Source organism: Staurois parvus, unplaced genomic scaffold (genome assembly GCF_062004578.1).
Source record: "Staurois parvus isolate SC_StPar_1 unplaced genomic scaffold, SC_StPar_1.0 ptg001830l, whole genome shotgun sequence".
Lineage (NCBI taxonomy): Eukaryota > Metazoa > Chordata > Amphibia > Anura > Ranidae > Staurois > Staurois parvus.
In genome coordinates this window covers 1666822-1694484 of record NW_028319626.1, presented here as the reverse complement: position 1 = coordinate 1694484, position 27663 = coordinate 1666822, and the positions used below count along the sequence as shown (strand labels likewise).

Here is a 27663-nt window from a genome sequence, read left to right as displayed (position 1 = left end):
TTGGATGGGTGGGACTTGGATGAGGCTTTGGATCGGTGGGACTTGGATGAGGTTTTGGATCGGTGGGACTTGGATGAGGTTTTGGATGGGTGGGACTTGGATGAGGCTTTGGATGGGTGGGACTTGGATGAGGCTTTGGATGGGTGGGACTTGGATGGAACTTTAAATGGGTGTGACTCGGATGAGACTAATAGGAAAGTATGACAGTCCTGTTCACGTCTTTGATGCGACTTTCATGCTACTTGAGTGCCAGAGAGTGTAAAGTCACATCAAAGTCAATACTTTCCCATTTGTCAAAAAACCCCAAAAAGGCATAAAAGACGCTACTCTTGCGTTTTTGGTGCAGTTCCATTGAAGTCTATTACACTAAAAATGCAATCTGCTGCGGGAAGAAAAGTCCCTGACCACTTAAAAAAACGCAGGGGCTGAAAACGCAGAGATGTGATCTAGATCCATAGGGAATCCTGTTAAATGGACTGTAGTGCGTTTCTGCAAACTGGAACACGCACTGAAATCCTCGTAAGCCCTGGTTCACACCGGTCGCTGACAAATCACATGACAAGTTCTGCCATATTCAGGGGCGGACTGACCATTTGGAAACTCGGGCACTGCCCGAGGGCCCGGGGTCAGTAGGGGGCCCCATGAGATGCCCTTGGTACCTTTTTCATAGGCTTTTTTGAGTTTGGGGAAGGACACAGGGGCCCCATGATCCCCTATCGCCCGGGGGCCCCATGATTTGTCAGTCCGCCCCTGGGCCATACACTATACAATCTGATTGTACAACCTCTTTTAGATCTACCATTAGCTATGTAATGTTGGGGCCTGTCAGGGTACAAGGTGACTGGACAGTTTAGAGGTGTCTGCCTATTACCTAGATGATGGTAGATCTAAAGGAAATTGCACAATCAGATTGTATGGTATATGGTCACCTTAGGCTCCATTCACACTTATGCTGCTTATCATGTGACTTTGGGGTCCAAACTCGTATGACAACTTGCCCCCCCACCCCATGTTTCCTATTGGGTACCATTCATACCTGTGCGACTTCAAAATAGTTCCTGCACTACTTTGATCTGACTTTCATGCAACTTAAGGAACATAGACTTCAATGTTAACCCTCCAATGTCGCATGAAAGTCACACCTAAATGTTGTACATGCGATTTGTGTGTGACTTTGTACAGCAGAAACAATTATCCTTGGTCGAAGCCAAAGTCGCTCCAAAGTTGCACTCATCCAAAGTCACATCAAAGTTGCATCAAGTCGCACTGTAGTCGCAATGAAAAGTGTGAACGGAGCCTACATTGATGAGCTGTAAAGACTTTTAAGTCTAGGTCCACACCTATGCAGGTTGCGTTTGAGCCATTTCTGCATTACATTTTTGCCTTTCTTTTACGCATTTTGATGCGTTTTGCATTTTTTGTTCCATTTTTACAAAAATTTTCATGTTGCTAGGAAGATTTAAACTGAAAAACGCAGAAAAAACATCACAAAAACGCAATACATGCTTTTCTGCAGCATTTCCTTTGAAGTCTATAGGACCAAAAACACAACTTTTGCCTTCAAAAAAGTCCCTGACCCTCCCCAGAAAAAAAAAAAATGCACCGAGTGAAACCGCGGAGATGGGAATGTGTCCCATAGGAGATCATGTTAAATGGACTGTACTGCGTTTCTGCAAATTGCAAAACACTGCGGAAAACGCTAAGCCCTGGTTCACACTGCCACGATTTCAGGTGCAGTTTGGGAATTGAAATCGTACCTGAAATCTAATGAATGTGAGTGTCTTAACATACGCGATTTGCTGCAGCGCCATTTCAAAAGAAGTTCTTGTATTACCTTTTCTGCAGTTCGTTGCGATTTCACATACATAGACTACAATAGAAATCGCACTGGAAAATGTAAGAAATCACTGGGAAATCTTCACAAATTGCAATAAAACTTCAGAAAACGCAGTGAAATCGCAAAAAAATGCGCAATTTTAAATCGCATCCAGTGTGAACCAAGCCTAACACCCCCAGTCACATGGGATGCAACTTGGCATGCGATTTGCATTCCCTGCAACCAGGGGCGGACTGACCATTGGGAAACTAGGGCACTGCCCGAGGGCCCAGGGTCAGTAGGGGGCCCCATGAGGTGCTCCTGGTACCTTTTTCAGAGGCTTTTTTGAGTGTGGGCGAGGACACAGGAGCCCCATGATCCCCTATCGCCCGGGGGCCCCATGAGTTGTCAGTCCGCCCCTGCGGACTGACATGCCAAGTCGCAATTACAGCGGTCATATCGGTGTGGTTCCGACTTGGTCAGAGCTGCACCGATTTCTATAGTAGTACATGTACTCCTTTTGGTGCGATTTGCATAGACATCTGTGTCAGATGTCTTGCAAATCGCACCTGAAATCAGCAGTTTACACGACTTTTAAATCGTTCGACTTCACTGTAAGTCGCATGATTTCAAAGTCGGCTTGATGTGAACCGAGGGAAAAGGGTCGCCTCTGGAAAATGTTTGGTACTGAAGTTGAGCACATGCAATACAGAGGCGGAGGCAGGGGCGGACTGACAACTTATGGGCCCCCCCGGGCAATTGGGGATCATGGGGCCCCTGAGTCCTTGCCCACACTCAAAACACACCCAAAAAAGCCTATAAAAAGGTACCAGGGTCATCTCATGGTGCCCCCTACTGACCCCGGGCCCTCGGGCAGTGCCCAAGTGCTCAAATGGTCAGTCTGGCCCTGGGCGGAGGTTGCATTTATAGATATTGTGGGATGACAAACATTGGACTGCCACTCTTTTCATCTATGGGGTGTCTGCATTCAGAAAATTATATATTATTTTTTTTTGGGGGGGGGGGGATTTAAGTAATCTTCCTAAAATCTGCATTTTAGCAGCATGCCCCAGTTTGGTCCAGTAGCCCTCCAAAGTTGCATGACAGTCGCACCTGAATGTTGTACATGCAACTTGTGTGCAACATGGTACAGCAGAAGCAATTATCCTTGCAAAAAAATGCAATATGCGCTCAAAACGCAGAAAAAACACGTAAAAACCGCAGGTGTAAAAACGCAAAATGCAATTCAGAAATGGTTCAAACACAACCTGCATAGGTGTGAGCCTAGCCTGAATAAATGTGCGACATGTCAGGTATCATCATAAAAGCTGCACCTTATATCCTTCACCACTTCCAGGCCGGGCACTTTCCCCCCCTTCCAGTCCGGGCACTTTTCCCCCCTTCCAGTCCGGACACTTTCCCCCCCTTCCAGTCCGGGCACTTTCCCCCCCTTCCAGTCCGGACACTTTCCCCCCCTTCCGGTCCGGACACTTTCCCCCCCTTCCGGTCCGGACACTTTTACCCCCTTCCAGTCCGGACACTTTTACCCCCTTCCAGTTCGGACACTTTCCCGCCCTTCCAGTCCGGACACTTTTACCCCCTTCCAGTCCGGACACTTTCCCCCCCTTCCAGTCCGGACACTTTCCCCCCCTTCCAGTCCGGACACTTTTACCCCCTTCCAGTCCGGACACTTTCCCCCCCTTCCAGTCCGGACACTTTCCCCCCCTTCCAGTCCGGACACTTTCCCGCCCTTCTAGTCCGGACACTTTCCCGCCCTTCCAGTCCGGACACTTTTACCCCCTTCCAGTCCGGACACTTTCCCCCCCTTGCAGTCCGGACACTTTCCCGCCCTTCCAGTCCGGACACTTTTACCCCCTTCCAGTCCGGACACTTTCCCCCCCTTCCAGTCCGGACACTTTCCCCCCCTTCCAGTCCGGGCACTTTCCCCCCCTTCCAGTCCGGACACTTTCCCCCCCTTCCAGTCCGGACACTTTCCCCCCCTTCCAGTCTGGACACTTTCCCCCCCTTCCATTCCGGACACTTTTACCCCCTTCCAGTCCGGACACTTTCCCGCCCTTCCAGTCCGGACACTTTTACCCCCTTCCAGTCCGGACACTTTCCCCCCCTTCCAGTCCGGACACTTTCCCCCCTTCCTGTCCAGGCCAATTTTTAGCTTTCAGCGCTGTCACACTTTGAATGACAATTGCGCGGTCATGCAACACTGGACCCATATGAATTTTTTTTAGACAGATAAAGCTTTATTTTGGTGGTATTTATTCACCACTGGGATTTTTAGTTTTTTTTGCTATGTAAATGAAAAAGTCCAAAAATTTTGAAAAAAAAAAGTGTTTTTCTTATACAATTTTGCAAATAAATAGTATTTCATCATAAATCTTGGCCAAAATTTATTCCGTTATATTTTTAGTAAAAAAAAAAAATAACCCAAATTAGTTTATAACCAAATTATAATTTTTAAACTTTTTTTTATATTATTATTTATGTTTTGTTTTTTTACATACTGTCACCCTAGCAGTACAGTGTCACCATGGTGACACTGTACTACTTGTGGGGGGTGATGAAGATTTTTTTTTTTACAGTCCATAAAGGCTGTAAAAGCAATCATTTCTCCTCTCTGTCTGCATTATTGCAGCCATTGAGAACTACTGTGTGAACTGTAATTGGTCACAGCTTGTCACATGGTACAAGGCTTTTGTGAATAGCCTTGTACCATGTGACTTCTGTGATCATTCACAGATTTCACACGTAATAAGCAATGATGTCAGAAGTGACATCTTGCTTACTACTCTGCATGTGATCACTGATTGGCCAATCAGTGATCACATGATCGGGACCACGTACAGAGGTCCCGTCTGACGATAGGTGTTTCACTGTGTCCGGAGGACACAGCGGGCACTGGATCGTGGTGCTGCACACTCCCAGGGAGCGTGCACAAGCAGGGTGCGGGGAGGCCGTTTATAAACGGCCACCCGACCCTGCACTGCCACCGTCCGGCCGATTATATACAACGGCTGGTCGGGAAATGGTTAAATAGCAATCCTTGAACGCCAGGTCTGGTGACTTTGCCTAGGCTGAGATGATGTCATCAGTCTACTGCAGGTAGGAGGAAGCATTTTATTAGTCGTCGTCCCCCCAATGATCAGACTGTACATTGTACCATTGTGACACGATGAGAGGCTGTAGCAGGTGCCAAACAGACATTTTTTGTCACCTCTGATCCGGCATCTCAGCCCAGCAAGTAGATGGCGACTCCTGGAGAAATATTCAGATGAAGGCATTGTCATGGGAGTACTGTAAGAAATCCCTCAAAGTATTACACTTCCACATAATATATCTGATCCTACGTCCAGTTTTAATGTGTGGCAGGCGTTGCCCTTTAATCAAACCGGAATATTGTCTACAGCAATATCTACTGGTAAAGGAAAAAAGAAATCAATAAATCGGGGCAGTGCATTAGGCAGGCGGCTGAGATGAGCGTCTAGGTCTGGATGTGTGGAAGAGGACGTCATGAGGACACAGTCTAGTCTAATGTATTAGCAGCAGAATCTCAGTCTAATTTTCTCTCATTAGCGGCAGCGGGGAGTTCATAAGAGGTGATCGGACAAAACAGATATGTCACACTTCCCAGCACCGCTCATTAGAAGACTGCTACGAGCTCTGCAGGGGCGGGGGATACCTGAAAACAGAGAGTACCCTTTTACTGAAGATCAGAAATCACAGCCAGGATGGGAGCAGGGGCTCCGGCACTTGTACAATGTTAGAATGTGGCTAATGTCATCCATCACAGTATAATTACTGCCATGGGTGGGGCCTGGATGGCATGAGCCATTCGTTGGTTTACCATACTTCTCAGCAAGGCCTACAAAGAGCAGTCCCACCACTGTTTCCACAAGAACATGGGGTGCCACTAAAATTTCTGTGCAGGCTCTTCACTGGAAGACCATAAACATTCACGCCTCTTCTATGCTGATAGTATAGTGTAGTACAGACACCTACAAAGAGCTGACCCGCCACTGTTTCCATGAGAAGGTGTGATGTCACCCAAATTCCTTGGCAGGATCTTCTCTGGAAGACCATAAACATTCAGGCCTCCTGCTATGATGATAGCATAGTGTAGCAGAGACACTTACAAAGGGCTGTCCCACCACTGTTTCCAGGAGAAGGTGTGGAATTACCCAAATTCCTTGGCAGGATCTTCTCTGGAAGACCATAAACATTCCGGCCTCCTGCTATGCTGATAGTGTTGTGTATCAGAGACACCTTCAAAGAGCTGTCCCACCACTGTTTCCAGGAGAAGGTGTGGAATTACCCAAATTCATTGGCAGGATCTTCTCTGGAAAACCATAAACATTTATGCCTCCTGCTATGTTGATAGTATAGTGTAGTAGAGACACCTACAAAGAGCTGTCCCACCATTGTTTCCATGAGAAGGTGTGATGTCACCCAAATTCCTGGGCTGGATCTTTTTTGGAAAACCATAAACATTCAGGCCTCCTGCTATGCTGATAGCATAGTGTAGCAGAGACTCCTACAAAGAGCTGGCCCACCACTGTTTCCAGGAGAAGGTGTGATGTCACCCAAATTTCTTGTCAGGATCTTCTCTGGAAGACCATGAACATTTAGGCCTCCTGCTATGCTGATAGCATAGTGTAGCAGAGACACCTACAAAGAGCTGTCCCACCACTGTTTCCATGAGAAGGTGTGAGGTCACCCAAATTCCTTGGCAGGATCTTCTCTGGAAAACCATAAACATTTATGCCTCCTGCTTTGTTGATAGAATAGTGTAGTAGAGACACCTACAAAGAGCTGTCCCACCATTGTTTCCATGAGAAGGTGTGAAGTCACCCAAATTCCTGGGCCAGATCTTCTCTGAAAGACCATAAACATTCAGGCCTCCTGCTATGCTGATAGTATAGTGTAGCAGAGACACCTACAAAGAGCTGTCCCACCACTGTTTCCATGAGAAAGTGTGATGTCACCAAAATTCCTTGACAGGATCTTCTGTGGAAGACCATAAACATACAGGACTCCTGCTGGGCCAGGTGACTGGAGTCCCTTAGCTTGTGACTCCCAGTTCCCAAGGCTCAACCTCAGTGGGGACACCATGAGAGTGACCCAACCTAGTTTTCCCAGGACACTATGAGAGTGACCCAACCTAACATCTCCGGGACGCTTGCCCGGAAATTTGAGTGGCACTACACGTTCTTGTGGAAACAGTAGTGGAACAGCTCTTTGTAGGCATCCCTGAGAAATATGAGAGCTCTCCCACCAGTGTTTCCACAGGAATGTATGGTATCACCAGAATTCCACGGCACCACTTGCCTGGAGTTTGCATGTTCTCCCTGTGCCTGCGTGGGTTTCCTCCGGGTACTCCGGTTTCCTCCCACACTCCAAAGACATGCTGGTAGGTTAATTGGCTCCTGTCTAAATTGTCCCTAGTATGTGTATGTATGAATGTGAGTTAGGGACCTTAGATTGTACGCCCCTTGAAGGTTAGGGACTGATGTGAATGTACAATATATATGTAAAGTGCTGCGTAAATTGACGGTGCTATATAAGTACCTGAAATAAATAAATTCCTTGGCAGGATCTTCTGTAAACATTCAAGCCTCCTGTTACTGATAGTGTAGTGCAGTGAAGCAATGTATCCGCTCTTTAAACCGTTGAAGCCAGGCCGAGTAACTGGAGCCCCATGACTTTCAGCTGCTGCAGAGAGAAACGTACAGGGGATCGGTTCCAGCAATTTACCAGCCCCTTTCATTCCTGAATGAATACAATGGGTGATCGGTACCGATCACTCACTGTGTTCATTCATAACTGAAGCATAGTAAACTAAACATAGTAAACTTTTTTTTTGTGGGGATGGGGGGGCCTTGTTAGGTTGGCTGTATGGGGCCCTGTGGTTTGGGGGGGCCCTATCAGGTTGGCTGTAAGGGGCACTAAGGTTTCTAACATGCATGCCCTATTATAATAGAAGCCAAAGGACTTTCAGAGCAGCTTCGACGGGCCACCAGAAAAGAATATTGTGTGTGCAATCATTAGGAAAGTGCCTGAAATGACACAATAAAAATGTGACCAAATGACAATGAATAAACAAAAGTCCTTTTATCTCCTAAATGTGTTATCCTCCTCATATAACACTTATCCTCCTCATATAACACTCATCCTCCTCATATAACACTTATCCTCCTCATATAACACTCATCCTCCTCATATAACACTTATCCTCCTCATATAACACTCATCCTCCTCATATAACACTTATCCTCCTCATATAACACTCATCCTCCTCATATAACACTTACCCTCCTCATATAACACTCATCCTCCTCATATAACACTTATCCTCCTCATATAACACTCATCCTCCTCATATAACACTTACCCTCCTCATATAACACTCATCCTCCTCATATAACACTTATCCTCCTCATATAACACTCATCCTCCTCATATAACACTTACCCTCCTCATATAACACTCATCCTTCTCATATAACACGTATCCTCCTCATATAACACTCATCCTCCTCATATAACACGTATCCTCCTCATATAACACTTATCCTCCTCATTTAACACGTATCCTCCTCATATAACACTCATCCTCCTCATATAACACTTACCCTCCTCATATAACACGTATCCTCCTCATATAACACTTACCCTCCTCATATAACACTCATCCTCCTCATATAACACTCATCCTCCTCATATAACACTCATCCTCCTCATATAACACTTACCCTCCTCATATAACACTTACCCTCCTCATATAATACGTATCCTCCTCATATAACACCCATCCTCCTCATATAACACTTACCCTCCTCATATAACACTTATCCTCCTCATATAACACGTATCCTCCTCATATAACACTTATCCTCCTCATATAACACTTATCCTCCTCATATAACACGTATCCTCCTCATATAACACTTACCCTCCTCATATAACACGTATCCTCCTCATATAATACGTATCCTCCTCATATAACACTTACCCTCCTCATATAACACGTATCCTCCTCATATAACACTTACCCTCCTCATATAACACGTATCCTCCTCATATAACACGTATCCTCCTCATATAACACGTATCCTCCTCATATAATACGTATCCTCCTCATATAACACCCATCCTCCTCATATAACACGTATCCTCTTCATATAACACTCATCCTCCTCATATAACACTTACCCTCCTCATATAACACTCATCCTCCTCATATAACACTCATCCTCCTCATATAACACTCATCCTCCTCATATAACACGTATCCTCCTCATATAACACTCATCCTCCTCATATAACACGTATCCTCGTCATATAACACTCATCCTCCTCATATAACACGTATCCTCCTCATATACGTTATATATGAATTATTATTTGCGCTTTATTGCGTATTCCACCAAAGTGTACCACCACCTCCAAGTCCAGCCGCTTACCTCAATATTTGCCCCACACTACGGGAAGGTGACCTGGGTAGGTATGTACTGTAGCAATGCACCGGATTTACTAATATCCAGCCTGTACTCTTCTATGATGCCCAGCTCCAACTCCAGCCAATTTCACCAAGAAGGAGGAAACAAGCCTCTCATAGTATTAGATACAAACTCCAATTTTATTAAGCTAAAGATTGAAATAAAACACACAAATAAGGTGCACTAGACTTCAGTGCACATAGTATTATCGCCTCTTTAAATAATAAAACATTGCCCCTTAAGGATCTACATCAGCTCTTTTGGTACATATATAAATGGCCTACTTCTGGTTTTTGGCATGATGACGTCACGTGGCTCCGTCCCTGATACGTTTCGTCAAGTCAACTTTTTCCCATTTTTAATTTGTATTTTTAATAAAAGAACACAGAAAAAGAGGTGAGAGCAAATCTTTCCATGGGGACACCTGTTCCAGTGACACATTTCTAAAAATTCCCATCTTGCCTAACTGTCCCTCATTTGAAGGGACTGTCCCTCTTTTGGAACCATATCCCTCCATCTTTCTTTCTTCCTCAGCTGTCCCTATGTTCGTCCTGATGTAAGGATCTCCATAAAATTGTATTATTTAACTTTCAAACGTGTTTTACTGAGTCTTTCAGTAAAAATTTAAATTACTATATTTGTTGTTTCGAAAAACCATAAAAAGTGGTGATAAAAAAATGTGGTTAAAATAACTTTTTTTGCACACTAATCCTCATGGTCCGTGTTATGGAAGGTATGGCAGGGGTGTGAGCTTTGCGTTTATACTTGGTGTCCCCCTTTCCATTTGACAAAGTTGGGAGGTATAGAATTTCCCCTGATCTTGTAGAAATTTCGTCTTGCTTCCTTCCAGGTCAAGGGGTGAAGGAAAACTTCCCTAATGCTGGCCATACATGGGTCGAAATTTGACTGATTTTTTGTCCGAAAATCGGACCTAAGAATAATCGGCCAATTTTCACTCTGTTAGTGGGTCAATGGCACCAGCCGATTTTTGTGGTTCCTCCCCTTTTCGGTGATCGGGCATGTTGGAAAATTCCTAAAAAACGACAGATTTGTTACTAAATGATGGTCAAATCGTACAATGGTTTTTTCCTAAAAGAATATGCGCATGAGCCGTGACCTGGAAGGAACAGAAGTTTCACCTGTTATATGGGGTGAACTTTATGACTTGGTCGGCCGATTTTCAAAATCATTGATGGCACCATCGGATTACCGAACGAACGACGTTTTCAAATTTCGGACGAAAAGTTGTTTGGAATTCGACCCATGTATGGCCTGCATAACAGAGTAAAGACAGCAAAAAATAAACTGGTAGGGGTTCTAACCCTTCACCAAAAATTCAAACCCCCTCAAAATAAAAATCTGGTTTTACACTCTGCTCCACTTGATTATCAAAAGCATACAAAAGTACATGCCACAGTCCAAAGATCCATCTAAATGTACAGCTTATTTTTATTACAAAAAAAACAAAAAAACAAACAAAAATAAGCCAAATATTAAAAGTCTTGGCCAAGGATTAAAGGAAACCATGACCCCTACCACCTCAAACATTCACACATACTGTATAATTAGATTAAATAAAGAAATACCATAAAGTCCCAAGCAGGGCTGGTACAAGGGGGGGGCAGGATGGGCAGCTGCCCTGGGCTCAGTGGGGATTTGGGGGTTGTGCTACAAGGGGTGATTTAAAGGGTGGATTTATACTAGAAGGGTGGATTTGTGTTAGGAAGGGGGATTGGGGGGAGATTTGTGTGGGGGATAGAGATGATTGAGGAGAGATTGCTAGGAGGGGAAATATGGGTGGGAGGATTGGTGCTAGGAGAGGGGATTTTGGATTATTCTTTTGGGGAGAGGGTGATTTGGAGGGGGGGGGGGGTTTATACTAGAAGAATGGATTTCTGTTGGAAGAGGGATGACGGGGGTGAGAAGGGAAATTTGTACTAGTAGGGATGAATGGGGGGATTTTTGCTGGGGGGGACATTTGGGGGGGGAATTAGCTCTAGGAGAGGGGATTTGGGTTTTTTTGTGGGGAGAGGGGGATTTGGAGGAGGGGAGGATTTATACGCAGAGGGAAAAATTAAGTGGTAGAGGATTTGTACAGGGGGGGGGGGACAATTTGAAGTTGAGATTTGTACTGGAAGAGGAGACATTTTTGTTTAGGGCTCAATTGTATTTTTTTTTTTGGGGGGGGGCTGTTTGGCATGTTTACCCTGGGCTCTAGATGACCTTGTCCCAGCACTGGTCCCAAGGATGACTCCTATCAGTCCCTAGTGTTAAACTGTAGCTGTGGATATGAAAAGAAAACATTTTGGCTTTACATATAATGTGCACTGAACTGCTGTGATACCATCCCAAAACACTGACGGTTCCAACTGAAAGGAACCAAAAGGTAGCCACCAGTCTGCAAGAAAAGTTGAAGGCTGCCCTCTCCCCTTCCCATTTGTGGCAGTTTCCAATTGGTTACTGAGACCACCCATCATGGTGATGGATCAGTGGGAAGCTGTGGAGAAGGCAGGAGGAACCGAAGGGACTGAGCCGGTTCTTGACTACCTGTGCAGAAGTTTACATATTGGACCTTCCCTGTTCTTGGGAAACAAAGGACGATGAGTATATCCAGAGACCTAAGGGTACCTGCATTTCTTTCCTGCACCATTTTATCAAACTGACTGTAAATACATTAAATTCTTTGAGCTTTCCAAAAAATATTCTTACATGCTCCAGATATTTATAATGTATCCATTTGACCGACAAAAATGCAAACACATCCAATCGAATTCTACAGATATCTCAAATCCTGTGCAAGCATACAACATCAAGATTTGTACGGAATAGCTTTTGCAAAACAAATACTTTCTTCTCTCTCTATCCATAGACATGATCTGACTTTTTTTATGTCTGGATTGGGTAATACTTTCCAAACGTTGGCTATTGGCAGTGGGACATTCAACTGGAAATGTTGTCACCTGATCATCAACTTACAGACATGGCCATTGAAAATGGGACTTGAAGACTCTAATAAAGGGAGTTTCTATATTCTTTGGTGTAAGGGTGCCAAATGATGGGAGTATGGATTTCTAAATAAAAGAAACTAGATTTTCTCCATGATTTAATCTCTAATCGAAGTGGAGAAATGGACTTCATGAGTCAGATGACATGCAAGTATCTTAGTCTGTAATTGGACCTCCATTCCATGTGCTGGTTGGACAAAACCAAAAGTACAAATCCTACTAGTAGTATCTAGCCTATGAATTGATGATTTCCCATTCTTATATAAAAAAAAATGACTAAATCTCGGTGTTTTTCTTTGAGCTAGTCTGTTCCTTGCTATCCATGCGTGAAGCCAACCTATTGACATGTCCTCCTGACGTCTGGTGAAGGAGGACAGTTTGTTGAAGGAGGTATGGGGACATATTGGGAAATCCATTGGGGGTCTGAAATTTTGACGAGGCTAAGAACCCCTGCTCTAACAGGGCAAGAAGGTCTGTATACTTTCCCAGAAAAGGTGGTAACCCACACTGGACAGATAAAAAGATCTATCCAATCATTACAGTTGTCAAGGACTGGTTCCCACGCTTCTCCTTCAACATAATCTTCTAAATCCCTGAAATATTATGAAGGAACTATGGATTTCTCTCTGCAGTGGAGCTCACACTTGAACCTGTTCCCTATGAGATATCAATCTATCTGTGGCCAACCTAAAAATATCAATATTGTTTGAAAGGCGTAGTTGGGCTTTTGATGTAATCTCTCAATGCAGGATTGCCTTCACAGCTGCTGTGACACAGTAGAAGGTGAGATCCAACTGAAACGAGATTAGCTGTGCCAGTGAATACAATAGAGGGAGGACAAAGCAACCATGGGTCTCCTCCTCCCAGCACACCTACATTCTGTACATCTTGTCTCAGGCAGAATGTGTTATTAAAACCACCCACCCTAATACCAGCAATCAGCACTTTCCCCCCCAGGCAAGAAGGTGTTGCAGCACCTGTAAAGAGCTAAGCTAGACACATCCATAATACAAAACACAAATTCCTGGCTGCAGCAGCCATGTTTATTCAAGGCTGGGAGAAGTGATTGTAATGTGTGACCCTCTCACTTTGGGAGTGTCGATGACATAAAAAATGTAGCACAGGAGGCATCCTTAGATGTAGGTATCCATCACAGCCATTTGGAAGCATTTGTCTAGACCTGAGGTTTTTTTTTTCGGGAGGCATCCATAGATGTAGGTATCCATCGCAGCCATTTGGAAGTATTTGTCTAGACCTGAGGTTTTTTTTTTGGGGAGGCATCCATAGATGCAGGTATCCATCACAGCCATTTGGAAGCATTTGTCTAGACCTGAGGTTTTTTTTTTCGGGAGGCATCCATAGATGTAGGTATCCATCACAGCCATTTGGAAGCAATTGTCTAGACCTGAGGTTTTTTTTTTTTCGGGAGGCATTCATAGATGTAGGCATCCATCGCAGCCATTTGGAAGCATTTGTCTAGACCTGAGTTTTTTTTCTCGTGTCATGGCCTTTCACAGTCCTGATTCTTGTATACGCCAAGGGCTTGAATATGTGCTATCAGTGCGGTCACACAGGACCAGTGTCAAGAAGACAATAGATTTCAGTTGCACGGTTATACTGTACATACAGTCTGTAACTCACCTCCAGCTGTGTTTGTTTGCCCCATACTGCAACTATATGCCCATGCTCTTAGGCCTTGTTCCCGCAAGGTGTACATAGGCATGCCCCCATGGAGGGCAATGTTTACCCACAAAGGGATGCACAAGTGTTCCATACATCCCCGTGCAGCTAGTCCTATGGTTGGTAATTGGGACGCCCACGCATCTGCTCAGATACAGCCACTGCTCGCAATGTGACATCCCTGTGCCTGCAGGTGTACAGCCCTGAATGTACCCTGGTGCACAACAATAAACGAGAGGAAATCATTCCACAGTTCTCACACCAGTTGTTTACTGAGATAAATAGAGAGGTACATTCTTCCCAGTAATTCTTCCAAGTGACACAGCAATATAAACCTTTTTCAGTCCAATTCCACCCAACAACATGTAGCACCCTCCTAGATAGCTAGAGGGAGCTAAGTTAATTATTTTTTTTTGTAGGAGACTGAATAGCAACCAGGAAAACTAGTCAGAGGGGTCAAATTCGGGTCAGGGCTGAGAGACTTTGTAGATCAATTCCCTGAAGCCTCCCCCTGATCTAGAGACTTGTTGAACCCTCCAGAATTCAGTTGGCAGGAGTGAGGAAGAGTTGGTCTGCACTCTCAAGGGATTCTGGCCAATCCACAAGCAGGAGGCTTGGCATGGGGGTCAGGACAGCCCTTAAGAGTGACTGAGCCTGCTCAGAGGCAGGAAGATGGAGTGAGCAGGATGGAGTGTGGAGCTTGGGAGGGGGTCCAAGAGAACGGCTTACCTACAAGCAGAGGAGCTGGAAGGGAGAATCTTTCAGCCTCATTGTCCCCTGAGAGAGGACAACCTGGGAAGCAGGGAAGGAGCCAGCTAGGGTTGCCACCTCATCCCTTTAAACCTGAACACATATTATTTACACAGGTTCTGAGGCTAATTTAATGCAGATAAGGCACTAAGTGAGTATAATTGCCACCTTAATCAGCCTTAGAACCTATGTAATGAATATGTGTTTGGGTTTAAAGGGATGAGGTGGCAACCCTAGAGCCAGCCCAACATATGGCCTGAAAGCAGCCACCAACCCACAAGCTTGCAGGAGAGACTGAGTGAGTGACCCCACATCCCCTGGGCTGGATAAGGGGAAAGGGCATTGGGGCGGGAAACCTGACTAGCCGCCATCTGGGACTGCTGATCTCAAGGAGGCAGATGCAACACAAAGAGTCAAGTGACCAGCTCTACTCCATTCACAGAGTTCTTTCTGCTGCGTTAAGCAGGGAGAATTCTGTAGAGGCTCCATGCAACAGGCCTATGCTTTATGAATGGGCTAAAAGAAAAAGGACTGCAGTGTGGAGTATAGTTGCGGAGTATAAAGTACAGTAGATAGCAGGAGCGGACTGACCATTTGGAAACTGCCCAAGGGCAGGGAAATTTCGGGCACTGCCCAAGGGCCCAGGGTCAGTAGGGGGCCCCATGAGATGTCCCTGGTATCTTTTTCATAGGCTTTTTTGAGTTTGGGCAAGGACACAGGGGCCCCATGATCCCCTATCGCCTGGGGACCCCATGAGTTGTCAGTCCACCCCTGGTAGATAGCAATCTCTACTCTCTGGTATAAACAGGTCCCTAATGATTTGATTCTGAACTGTTTTCTAACTACACCCTTGTGGAGTAACATTTCGGAATATAACATATAGTAGAGAGCAATATCCACTTTCTTGGTATAAATGGGCCTCTAAGAGTTTGATTGAGCAAAACAAAAAGTCATGTGACCGGCTCTACTCCATTCACAGAGTTCCTTCTGCTGCATTAAGCAGGGAGAATTCTATGGCTCCCAGAGGCTTCATTCAACCGGCCAACACATTATGAATGGGTTGAAAAAAAGAAAGTGTTGTGGAATAACATTCCAGAGTGTAAAGTGGAGAAGATAGCAATCTCTGGTATAAACCGGTCCCTAATTTGTTTCTGCACTGTTTTCTACCTACACCCTTGTCTACTACCTGCAGTACATATACTATTATTTTCATCCTGAATGGACTTCTCTGACTTTTTCAGAAATGCCCCATGATCAGGTTAGCAGCATCCCCAAAATACACCAAGTGTTGGTTTTGAAATTCTTCTTTTAGAAGCTCTTCTGAAAGATAAATGGCTGTTCATTCAGTATATGAAGAGGCTCAAGTGGGGCACAGTGAATGCCTGGGCCTACAGATAATATTGTGGAAGGCCGTGGCTTACCAGCAATCTTAAGAGAAAACCCTTTGCAGACGTTCATGCAGTCTAATGAGTGGTCACCAAACTTAGTCAAACCTCCGTCTGGCTGCACAAGTACCCATACTCATCTGGGAGACTCAGGCTCTGTGTTCAGGTGGCCGCAGGAAACATCCCACCAACCCCCCAAAAATAAACCAAAACGAGAGGAGCCTGGGGATACTATTTCAGCTACAGCCCACTTTGGGCGGATTCACTTCCTTTCTAAAATAACACTTGGAGAACTTTGCCCAGCTGTCAACCACAGCATCTCCGAGAGCTGAAACCAGGATGGAAAAACAAAGATAAAAGGACTTTGATAACTGCCTCAACTGAAATTCTCCGCCCCCTCTAAAACAAAATACTCAAGCTCAAAGGCAAGTTAAAGGAGCACTCCAGGGTCAGCTTTAAATTAAAAATATTTGTTTCAGCACTTTAAATACTGCACATTCAGATCAGTCCCTGCCCTTGAGGAGCTTACACTCTAAGATCCCTACCTCACATGCATGCACCCACATACTAGGGCCAACTTAGATAGAAGCCAATTAACCTATCAGCATGTATTTGACGTGTGGGAGGAAACTGCAGTACCCAGAGGAAACCTACACAGGCAACAGGGAGAACATCCAAACTCCATGCAGAGAGTGTCCTGGTCAAGATTTATACCAAAGACACCAGTGCTGCAAGGTAGAAATGCTAACCACTAATCCACTGTTGGATGAAAGGACATAAAAATTCTCTCCCCCCCAAGCTGCTCCTTCTTACTGCCACTTCAAACCCAGGTTATACAAGTCGTCTCCGTTCACAGACCAAGTACTAATAAGAAAGCCACCATTCACTGGAGGGATCACTATTGTCCACATTTATTACGAAGGATATCCACAAGCTTGACATTGACAGACCTCACTAACGCAATTCATCCATAGGGCTTAGTTGCAGAGTCTGCCATATGGGTGAAATGTGTTAAAGCAGTCTTAGACAAGAGCTGTCAATGTTTGTCAGGGCTGTCAATGTTCATGCTTGTGGATATCCTTCATTGTAAATGTGGACACTAGTGATCCCTTTGAAGGGAACACAGTCCAAGGCAACGTTTTTAACAAACTAAATGTCATCTTGTTTGGGTTCATATCTGGTGGTTTGTTGTTTTACAAGCTTTAGCACCCATGAAAGATGTTTTAATCCATCCAGTCACTGTTTCATGCATTTTCATTCAATTTTCATGAATACATTTTCTTATGTATGGCCAAATAAACTATTTGGCTGAAGTTTTGTGGACACCTTACCTATACCTATATAAGCATTTTGGACATACTATTTCAAATACTGGACATACTATTCCAAAAGCATGGGTATTAACATGGAGTCCCACCCCCCATCCTTTGTGGCTTTAACAGTCCCCACATCTTCTTGGAAGGATTTCCACAAGATTTTCATATGAGGCTGCAGGAATTTGTGCCCATTAAGACAAAAGAACTTTTGTGAGGTCAAGTATTGATGTTGGATGAGAAGAGATGACTTGTGCTCCTGCTCATCATAAAGGTATTCCATGGGGTTGGTGTCAAGGTTCTGTGATTTAAGTTCCTCCACACCAAACTCATCAACTTATGTCTTCATGGAGCTGTAATTGTACACAGGGAGATAGTCACGTTAGAACAGAAAAGGACCTTCCCCAAACTGTTCCCACAGGGTTAGAAGAGCACAAAAATGTATTTGTATGATGTAGCATTAACAGTACCCTTCACTTGAAACGTAATAATTTTAAGCATGTCCACACACTTTTGGCCATATAGATGAGAGGCGAGATTGTAGACTTCAAAAAGTTTAAATTTGCAGGTTTCAATAAAGCTGAACTCCAGTCTCCAGTGATGTGTACACTTCCTATTGGCTACTCAATGGTGGGGTTCTTTTAGGATCCAGAAGATGATGACTGTAGCTCCGTGGTGGGAACCATCTGGAGCAGGCACATCTACAGCTCTGGATTACTGCTCAACTGTACCCAAAAAAAGGAGCCAGCGAGGGACATGGACAATGAGGTGAGTAAGATGCTTAAGAAGGCAAAATAAAAGCACTGAAGGGGTGAGAGGATGGTTGGAGGTAGGTTAAATTAGTACTCCAGTTGTAATCCTAAAAATCTCTAAACCTGATCCCAGCCCCCTTCTAAAGCTATTCTATCTAATCCTGTAAAGAAGATATCTCTATACTTACCTATTCTGAAGCCACTCCAGACCAGTCTCCAGTGGCTGCTTCTGAGTTGAGAGAAAGTTGACAATGGCTGGAAAATGCCTAGGAAATGACGTCACCCATAGACTTACTATGGGGCATCCGTTATCGGCTGCTTTTACTCTACACAGAAGCCGCCGCTGACAGCTCAGCCTGGGACCAGACTGGAGCAGCTTCAAAATAGGTAAGTATAGTGATCTCTTCTTTACAGGGTTAGATAGAATAGCTTTAAAATGGGGCTGGAAGTAGGTTTAAAGTTAGTTAGGTGATGACTGAAATTCCATTTTAACTTTTGCCTGGAAATTAACTTTAAATAAAACCTGGTAATTCTGCCATAAAAGTCCTTGCTCAGGCATTTCCGGGATGGTGGCTGCATTGTAAGCCTGTCACATTTCCAGTGGCTTCCAGACTAAATGCAGCTGCTGTCTCTATTAGAACGCAGGTCCAGAACAAGAAGGTCCATCGTTGTCTCTATTAGGAAAGTGATCCAGAGCAATAAGGTCCTTCATCCCTATTAGGAAGCTGGTCCAGAGCAATAAGGTTCATCATTGTCATTATTTGGAATCTTGTACAGAGCAATAAGGTCCATCATCCCTATTAGAAAGCAGGTCCAGAACAAGAAGGTCCATCGTTGTCTCTATTAGGAAAGTGGTCCAGAGCAATAAGGCCCATCATCCCTATTAGGAAGCTGGTCCAGAGCAATAAGGTTCATCATTGTCACTATTCAGAATAAGGTCCACCATCTTTATTAGGAAATTGGTCCACAGCACAAAGGTCCATTGTTTAGTATTAGGAAGCTGGTCTAGAGCAAAAGGTCAATTTTTGGGACTATAGGAAGCTTGTATATAGCGAAAATGTCCAATTTTTATTACGGGAGCTGGTCCAGAGCTTTAAGGTCCATTGTTGTCACTATGAAACAGCTGAACCAGAGCCATCGTTGTCACTATCAGAAACCTGGTCCAGAGCAATAAGGTGCATCTTTGCCACTACTATAAAACTGGTCCACAGCAATAGGGTCCACCGTTGTCACTATTAGGAAGCTTGTCCATCATTGTCCCTATTAGGATACAGCTCCAGAGGTTTAGGGTCCATCACTATCTTTACAAGGAAGCTGGTCCAGAGCAATGAGGTCCATCGTTGTCACTATTTTGAATCTAGCTCAGAGCCATAGAGTCCATCATCTCTATTAGGAAATTGGTCCACAGCACAAAGGTCCATTGTTGTTTGTATTAAGAAGCTGTTTTAGTGCAAAAGGTCCATTTTTGTGACTACGGGAAGCTGGTACAGAGAGAAAAAGGTCCATTGTTATTATTAGGAAGCTGGTCCAGACCAATAAGGTCCATCTTTGTGAAAATTAGGAAGTTGATCCAGAGCAATAAGGGCCATTGTTGTCACTATCAGAAAGCTGATCCAGAGCAATAAGGTCTATCTTTGTCACTACTATGAAGCTGGTAGGGGGAGCAATAAGGTCCATCGTGGTCTCTATTAGGAAACAGCTCTGGAGTATTAAGGTTCATCGCTGTCTCTAGAAGGAAGCTGGATTCCAGACTAAATACGACTGCTGTCTCTATTAGAAAGCTGGTTCAGAACAAGAAGGTCCATCGTAGTCTCTATTTGGAATCTGGTTCAGAGCAATAAGTTACATCATCTCTATAAGGAAACTGGACCATGGCACAAAGGTCAATTGTTGTTTGTATTAGGAAGCTTTTCTAGATCAATAAGGTTCATCATTGTCACTATTTTGAATATGGATCAGAGCCATAGGGTCCATCATCTCTATTAGGAAATTGGTCCACAGCACAAAGGTCCATTTTTGTTTGTATTAGCTGGTTTAGAGCAAAAGGTCAATTTTTTTTGACTACAGGAAGCTGGTACAGAGAAAAAAAGGTCCATTGTTATTATTAGGAAGCTGGTCCAGACCAATAAGGTCTATTGCTGTCACTATTACAAAGCTGGTCCAGACCAATAAGGTCCATCTTTGTGAAAATTAGGAATTTGATCCAGAGCAATAAGGGCCATTGTTGTCACTATCAGAAAGCTGGTCCAGCGCAAGAAGGTCCATCGCTGTCTCTAGAAGGAAGCTGATCCAGAGCAATAAGGTCTATCTTTGTCACTACTATGAAGCTGGTGGGGGGAGCAATAAGGTCCATCGTTGTCTCTATTAGTAAAACAGCTCCGGAGTATTAAGGTCCATCGCTGTCTCTAGAAGGAAGCTGGCTTCCAGACTAAATGCGGCTGCTGTCTCTACTAGAAAGCTGGCCCAGAACAGGAAGGTCCATCATTGTCTCTATTAGGAAGCTGGTCCCGAGCAATAAGGTTCATCAATGCCACTATTTGGAGTCTGGTTCAGAGCAATAAGTTACATCATCTCTGTAAGGAAATTGGTCCATGGCACAAAGGTCCATTGTTGTTTGTATTAGGAAGCTGTTCTAGAGCAAAAGGTCCATCGTTGTGACTATAAGAAGCTGGTCCAGAGCAATGAGGTTCATCGTTGTATCTAATAGGAAGCTGGTTCAGACAGAGCAAGGAGGTCTATTGTTGTCATTATTAGGATACAGGTCCAGAGAGGTAAGGCGCTTCATTGTCATTATTAGGAAGCTGGTACAGAACAATTGGGTCCATCATTGTCAGTCTTTAGAACGTTTTTCCAGAGCAATAAGATCAATACAATGCAGTCAGCATTGGAGTGAGAGAATCTACACGGGAAGTATCTGGGAAAGACTAGCAGCAGATATGCAAAGAAGGCTGAAAAAAGATTAAAAATAGATTTTCTAAAACAAAAAGTCTCTGGAGGTCAATGATACTTTGCCCCAGTAGAACAGAAAGTGCGAATCTACAGGTGGAAGCTATGCAGGCTCTGTAGGCTATCACATGATCCACATACATGTAAGTACAGATTTTTGTATTTAGTTGGATATGCAGGTATATAGTAATGGGCTCTGCATATAGGTCTGTTTCTAATTTTACATAGTGTCATCATCGGTATAACAAAGTCCAATGAAACACCCAGAGATGGAAAACAAGGCTGGTGTCCACCAATAAAGAGGAATGGGTAAACATTCAGACGACGAGGGAAAAATCAGAACCCAGTAGTCTACAAGTTAAATCAGCAACAGATGTAAGGGAAAATAACACAGTGGGTGTGCACTGAGTCACGGGCGGGGAGGGTGGAGAGCGGATAGTTTTATTCTTAGGATTTGGGGGGGGGGGCTGGGTGTATGTAGCAAGGCAAACAAAGAGTGCAGCAGGTACAGGCAGGCTGTCTCAGGGCACCGGGTTGGCATGCCAGGGGAAATCTGCATACCGCAGGACAAAAAAAGTTTAAATGTGGACTTCCTGCAAATTAACAAGTTGGAATATCACGCAATCGGCAGTCATTATTTTATTTGCTTCACTTTTCCATAAAGTATTAGTGTACAATGAGCCAACCAGGCCAGTTCCTGCACCAGTGGAGCTTTCCAGCCCTACAACAGTCCCATAGACGCACATATTGTAATGCTGACTGTATATGGGGCCATTTTGGATGCTTTCCACCAGGAAACCATCACCATCAGTCCTTTTACCTCCCACAGTCATTTCCCAGGGTCATACAACCTAACAGTTGAAAATGGATCAAAAAGGTCTTTCAACTGGCATTGCGAAAAGTCTAGATTACTGGGGAGACTATTGAAAGTAGAGGATTGGCTGATTTTGTGGACTCCTAAATTCCATTTTTTATATTGACAGCAGCTACAAAATGTCATCATTTCCACCAAATTGCTCTGTGTATGCCCAGGTGGCCACGGGGCTAATGGGACCATCACATTAAAGCACCGTAACCGGCCCAGGCGAACCCTGCCTGCAGTGATCGCTGCTTTCGGGGTTGTGGTCATCGTGGAGATGTGTTGCATATATGGTGGTCATGCCCGAAACTGATTCGTTTTTGGTCTCATGTATTTGGCCTCCTTTTCACCTTTCTCCATCTCTCCATATACTGGGATGCTTGGTACGCTTTGCTTCATTGTCCCATACCGGGCCTGTTGGCTCACCAGCAGAAGTTGGCTTCCTATTTGTTCTTGTCAGCAACTAGAACAATTGCTCAGGCATGGAAGAGCCCGTCTGTCCCTCTTCAGGGGGTGCGGGACCGTATGACCACTCTGATGCTCGAGTATCTGTAGCGACTCCCAACGGAACTTTTTGAAAATATGGGAGCCGTGGTTGACATATGCTTTTCCCATGCTCCCCCCCCCCGGCTAGTCTGGGGTTGTGATGTTGTTCGGTGTTGGCGATCCCGGACCCCTGCTCCTGCTCTTGTCTTCTTCCTTTTCTACTCCTTTTTCCTTTCTATTTTTGCTGGCTTCTTGTGAGGCGGTGGATAGCTGCCTTTGATTTGAGCTACTGTCAGTGTTATATCACATTTTTTTTTACTTTTTATGTGCCATTGATAGCCCCTGCGTGGGAGTGTCTTGTTGCTCAAGTCTTGTTGAAATGTTACAAATTAACCCCCCCGGCGGTATTTCCGAGTGTAGCTTGGGGTAAAGTTTCAGCACCAAAAGCGGTAACCCCGAGCTACACTCCGGAATACACTGCAGCATTGCACAGGGATTCCCTGCAGCACTTACCTTGTCCTGCGCTCCTGCGATGTCCCTCCTGCAGTGTCCCCGGCAATGTCCTCCGGCGGATGCCGGCATCTGTCTTCCGGGTTCCGTTCCCTGCGACGTCGGGACGTACGGGGGACAGAACGGCGGGAAATTTAAAAATGTTAAAAAGTGACATTCACTAAATACACTAAAATCACATAGTATAACATTCCTGTATCAAACCATTTCACATACATTTTGTCCCGAGTGCTTTGTCCTGCACCCTGCCTGCATTTTACTGTTCTTTCTGCCTGGAAACTGAGAAGCGTCCAAAAAGCGTCCCTTTAGGTCAAAAGTGATTTTAGACCGGCTAGAGAACAGCGATAGTAAATCAGAACCACTCGCAGAATTCAGTGATAATGATTCGTGGGGGAAATTCCTCATCAGACACTGAAAACGATTCTGCGACTTTGCTCAGCGATGTGCGAACTTGGCGCTATATTTCACATTTCAGTGTTTTTGGTTCAATTATATTATTGAATTAAATGTATTATTATTATATTATTATTTTTTATGATTATTTATTAAATTATAATTTATGATTTCGTGTTTCAAATTTTATCCTCCCCGGGATGTTTACTAGACTCTTGTTCGGACAGATTTCAGTGAGTTATTCCTAAAAATTACAGCCCTACAATAAACAAAATACATATTTCCATGCAAAAAATGTACCGCTTTGAGCACAGAAATACTGACATAATCAGACCGCTAGGGAGGTTAATAAAAACCATTGAAATACAAAGCACCATAACCACATTAGAGCGTAACTGCACCCCCAGTCCCCCTTTCCATTGGCCATAAACATAATGAATTTTGGTTCGCTACCGGCGTTTTGAACACGCGCATTGTGCATGAGGCCTTACCATTGACAGGAGTGTTACAATAATCAGCATTTAATCAGTTATGTAAAATCTTTATCCCAAAAGGAAAAAAAAATCTGTTGCTGTAACTGCTTATAAAGTATTATCTTAGCTTCAATATTTAGTGTATTTAAATCTCCTATATTACCAATACTGCTGTTTGCTGTGTCCCCTATGCACCTGCATCCAGAGTGGAGGCACTCTACTGGCCAGATCAGCAGGTGAAAACAGAGGGAAAAAAGACTAAGGCCTGGTTCAAACTGGTGCGTTTTTGTTTCTGCATCAGAAACACATGGAAAGTAGGTTATATGGTTACTAATGGCATAGTTCACACAGTGCAGTAGGTTCCAGTCCATTCCAGGAAAAAAAAAAAAAGAACACGCTCCATTTTATCTGCTCTGAACTGTACTGGAATGTGGCAAAATACATCCGGAATGCACCTAAACGCACAGGAATGCACATGGCTTTATTTAGGTTTGGTTCACACCAATGCATTTTGTCCATTTTGCAGTGAATTTTGTGTTTTTGCGTGCGTGGTTTTTCCACGTTTTGTGTTTTTTTTTTTCAGCATTTTTTTTGTTCTTTTAACTTAAATGGGACATGTTTTTGTTGCTGGGCATAAACAAAAATGCGACAAAAACCCACATGCATTTCAGTAGAGTGTCCACTGAACAATTGTAGCTACTTTTTAGTTTTGAAAAAGTCCCTGACCCTTTCCAAAATCGCAGCAGCTCAAAACAGCATAGATGTGTCCCATAGGAAACCACGTTAAATGGACTGTACTGCGTTTATGCAAAAAAGCAAACAGCACTAAAAAATGCATTGGTGTGAACCAAGCCTAAAGGGGAGAAAAAAAGGGGGAAAAAGTGCACCGGAACACATAAAAAACACACATGCAGAAATGCATCTGGAACGCATCTGGACTGTGTGCATCCGGACTGTATTTCTATGGTGTGAACCAACCCTCAAAAAAGAAAACGAATGCAGCCACCACATCTAAATATGGTAAGCTGAAATATAATACATTTGTTGGTTTTGGCTTTAGTATCCCTTTCACTCCACTGGTGGCCCCTTTGGCACACTCCTGCCCAATATCCTTTATTTAAAAAATTTGAAGGAGTCAGGCAGAAAATTGTCAGCTGAACATCTGATTGGATTCAGTTGCTGTACGGGTGTTCTGACAGCCAGCAGTGCCAACTGTCAGAATATAATAGCTGCAGCAGGTGATCCATCCATCTATGCTGTGTAGTGTGGATGGAGGAACATTTTAGATTTTCTTTTTTGTACACTATATTGTCAAAAGTATTGGGACGCCTACACACACATGAAGTCTTAGTCCGTAGGGTTCAATATTGAGTTGGCCCCACCCTTTGCAGCTATAACAGCTTCAACTCTTCTGGGAAGGCCGTCCACAAGGTTTAGGAGGGTGTCTATGGGAAGGTTGGACCATTCTTCCAGAAGCACATTTGTGAGGTCAGGCACTGATGTCGGGGGAGGAGGCCTGGCTCGCAGTCTCCGCTCTAATTCATCCCAAAGGTGTTCTATGGGGTTGAGGTCAGGACTCTGTGCAGGCCAGTCAAGTTCCTCCACCCCAAACTGGCTCCTCCATGTCTTTATGGACCTTGCTTTGTGCACTGGTGCGCAGTCATGTTGGAACAGGAAGGGGCCATCCCCAAACTCTTCCCACAAAGTTGGGAGCATGAAATTGTCCAAAATGTCTTGGTATGCTGATGCCCTAAGAGTTCCCTTCACTGGAACTAGGGGGCCAAGTCCAACCCCTGACAAACAACCCCACACCATAATCTGCCTTCCACCAAACTTTACACTTGGCACAATGCAGTCAGGCAAGTACTGTTCTCCTGGCAACCGCCAAACAGAGACATGTCCATCGGATTGCCAGACAGAGAAGCGTGATTGGTCACTCCAGAGAACATGTCTCCACTGCTCTAGAGTCCAGTGGTGGCATACTTTACACCACCGCATCTGACGCTTTGCATTGCAGTTGGTAAGGTAAGGCTTGGATGCAGCTGCTTGGCCATGGAAACCCATTCCATGAAGCTCTCTACACACTGTTATTGTGCTAATCTGAAGGCCACACCAAGTTTGGAGGTCTTTAGCTATTGACTCTGCAGACAATTGGCGACTTCTGCGCACTGTGCGCTTCAGCATGCGCTGACCCCGCTCTGTCATGTGACGTGGCCTACCACTTGGTGGCTGAGTGGCTGCTGTTCCCAGTTGCTTCCACTTTGTTATAATCCCACTAACAGTTGAGCGTGGAATATTTAGTAGCCAGGAAATGTCACGGATGGACTTATTGCACAGGTGACAACCTATCACGGGACCACGCTTGGAGTCACTGAGCTCCTGAGAGCGTCCCATTCTTTCACCAATGTTTATAGAAGCAGTCTGCATGCCTAGGGGCTTGATTGTATACACCTGTGGCCATGGAGGAGATTGGAACACCTGAATCACAGGATATGGAGGGGATTGGAACACCTGAATCCAATGATTTGGAGGGGATTGTAACACCTGAATCCAATGATTTGGAGGGGATTGGAACCTGAATCCAATGATTTGGAGGGGATTGGAACCTGAATCCAATGATTTGGAGGGGATTGGAACACCTGAATCCAATGATTTGGAGGGGATTGGAACACCTGAATCCAATGATTTGGAGGGGATTGGAACACCTGTATCCAATGATTTGGAGGGGATTGGAACACCTGAATCCAATGATTTGGAGGGGATTGGAACACCTGAATCCAATGATTTGGAGGGGATTGGAACACCTGAATCCAATGATTTGGAGGGGATGGGAACACCTGTATCCAATGATTTGGAGGGGATTGGAACACCTGAATCCAATGATTTGGAGGGGATTGGAACACCTGAATCCAATGATTTGGAGGGGATTGGAACACCTGAATCCAATGATTTGGAGGGGATTGGAACACCTGAATCCAATGATTTGGAGGGGATTGGAACACCTGTATCCAATGATTTGGAGGGGATTGGAACACCTGAATCCAATGATTTGGAGGGGATTGGTACACCTGAACCCAATGATTTGGAGGGGATTGGAACACCTGAATCCAATGATTTGGAGGGCTGGGCCAATACGTTTGGCAATATAGGTGTCCATTTATGAACCAGCGGTAATAGATCGCTGCTCAGTTCTCCGGCATTCTCGGAGAACACAGTTCTCCTGTGAATGCAGTTTATGAAGCAGTTCTCCAAACGAAGGGAGAACGATCTGCAAACGCTGGAGAACGGTCTACAAACTCTGGAAAACGGCTGATTTTACTATAATCTCATGAGATTACAGTAAAACATCAGTTTACTAAACAGAGGTAAATTATCTCTGCTTAGTTTGCGGTCCCTCTGATTCTCCAGCTCTGGGCTGGAGAATCTGGAGGGAGAACACAGATCTCCAGAGAAGGGCTGACATGATCTCCTGAGTGTCATAAACTGTGAATGACCAGAGAATAGCTGAGATCCGTTGAATCGCAGCTATTCTCTGTGTCATGAACGGACACCATAGTGTATGTGTGGACAGAGTTAAACTCCCCTGTCCCTGATCCAGCAAGGTATCACTGGCGAGATCGCACATCTGCTGGTCAAAAATCTATGTGGCCCAAACTCCTTTAGAATATGAGCAGGAATATGGGAGTAGTCTGAGAGAGGACTAGGGACATGGTCTAAGTGCCCGGTCATACCAGTGCGATTTGCGAATTGAAATCGCACCTGAAATTGCATCTAATGATTGTGAA

The 27663-nt window shown here is 44.5% G+C and overlaps 1 protein-coding gene and 1 long non-coding RNA gene across 2 annotated transcripts in view; both read right to left on the bottom strand.

Moving 5' to 3' along the window:
- Nucleotides 1-27663, bottom strand: part of ZBTB7C (zinc finger and BTB domain containing 7C) — a 299891-nt gene that overhangs the window by 52119 nt on the left and 220109 nt on the right. The gene's annotated exons all lie outside the window — the stretch shown is intronic.
- Nucleotides 9443-27663, bottom strand: part of LOC149434123 (uncharacterized) — a 67103-nt gene continuing 48882 nt past the window's right edge. Inside the window, exons 2-3 of the long non-coding RNA XR_016308808.1 lie at nucleotides 10466-10598; nucleotides 9443-10359 (exon numbers count right to left, since the gene is read on the bottom strand). This is a non-coding gene — a long non-coding RNA (uncharacterized LOC149434123). The remainder of the gene's footprint in view (nucleotides 10360-10465; nucleotides 10599-27663) is intronic.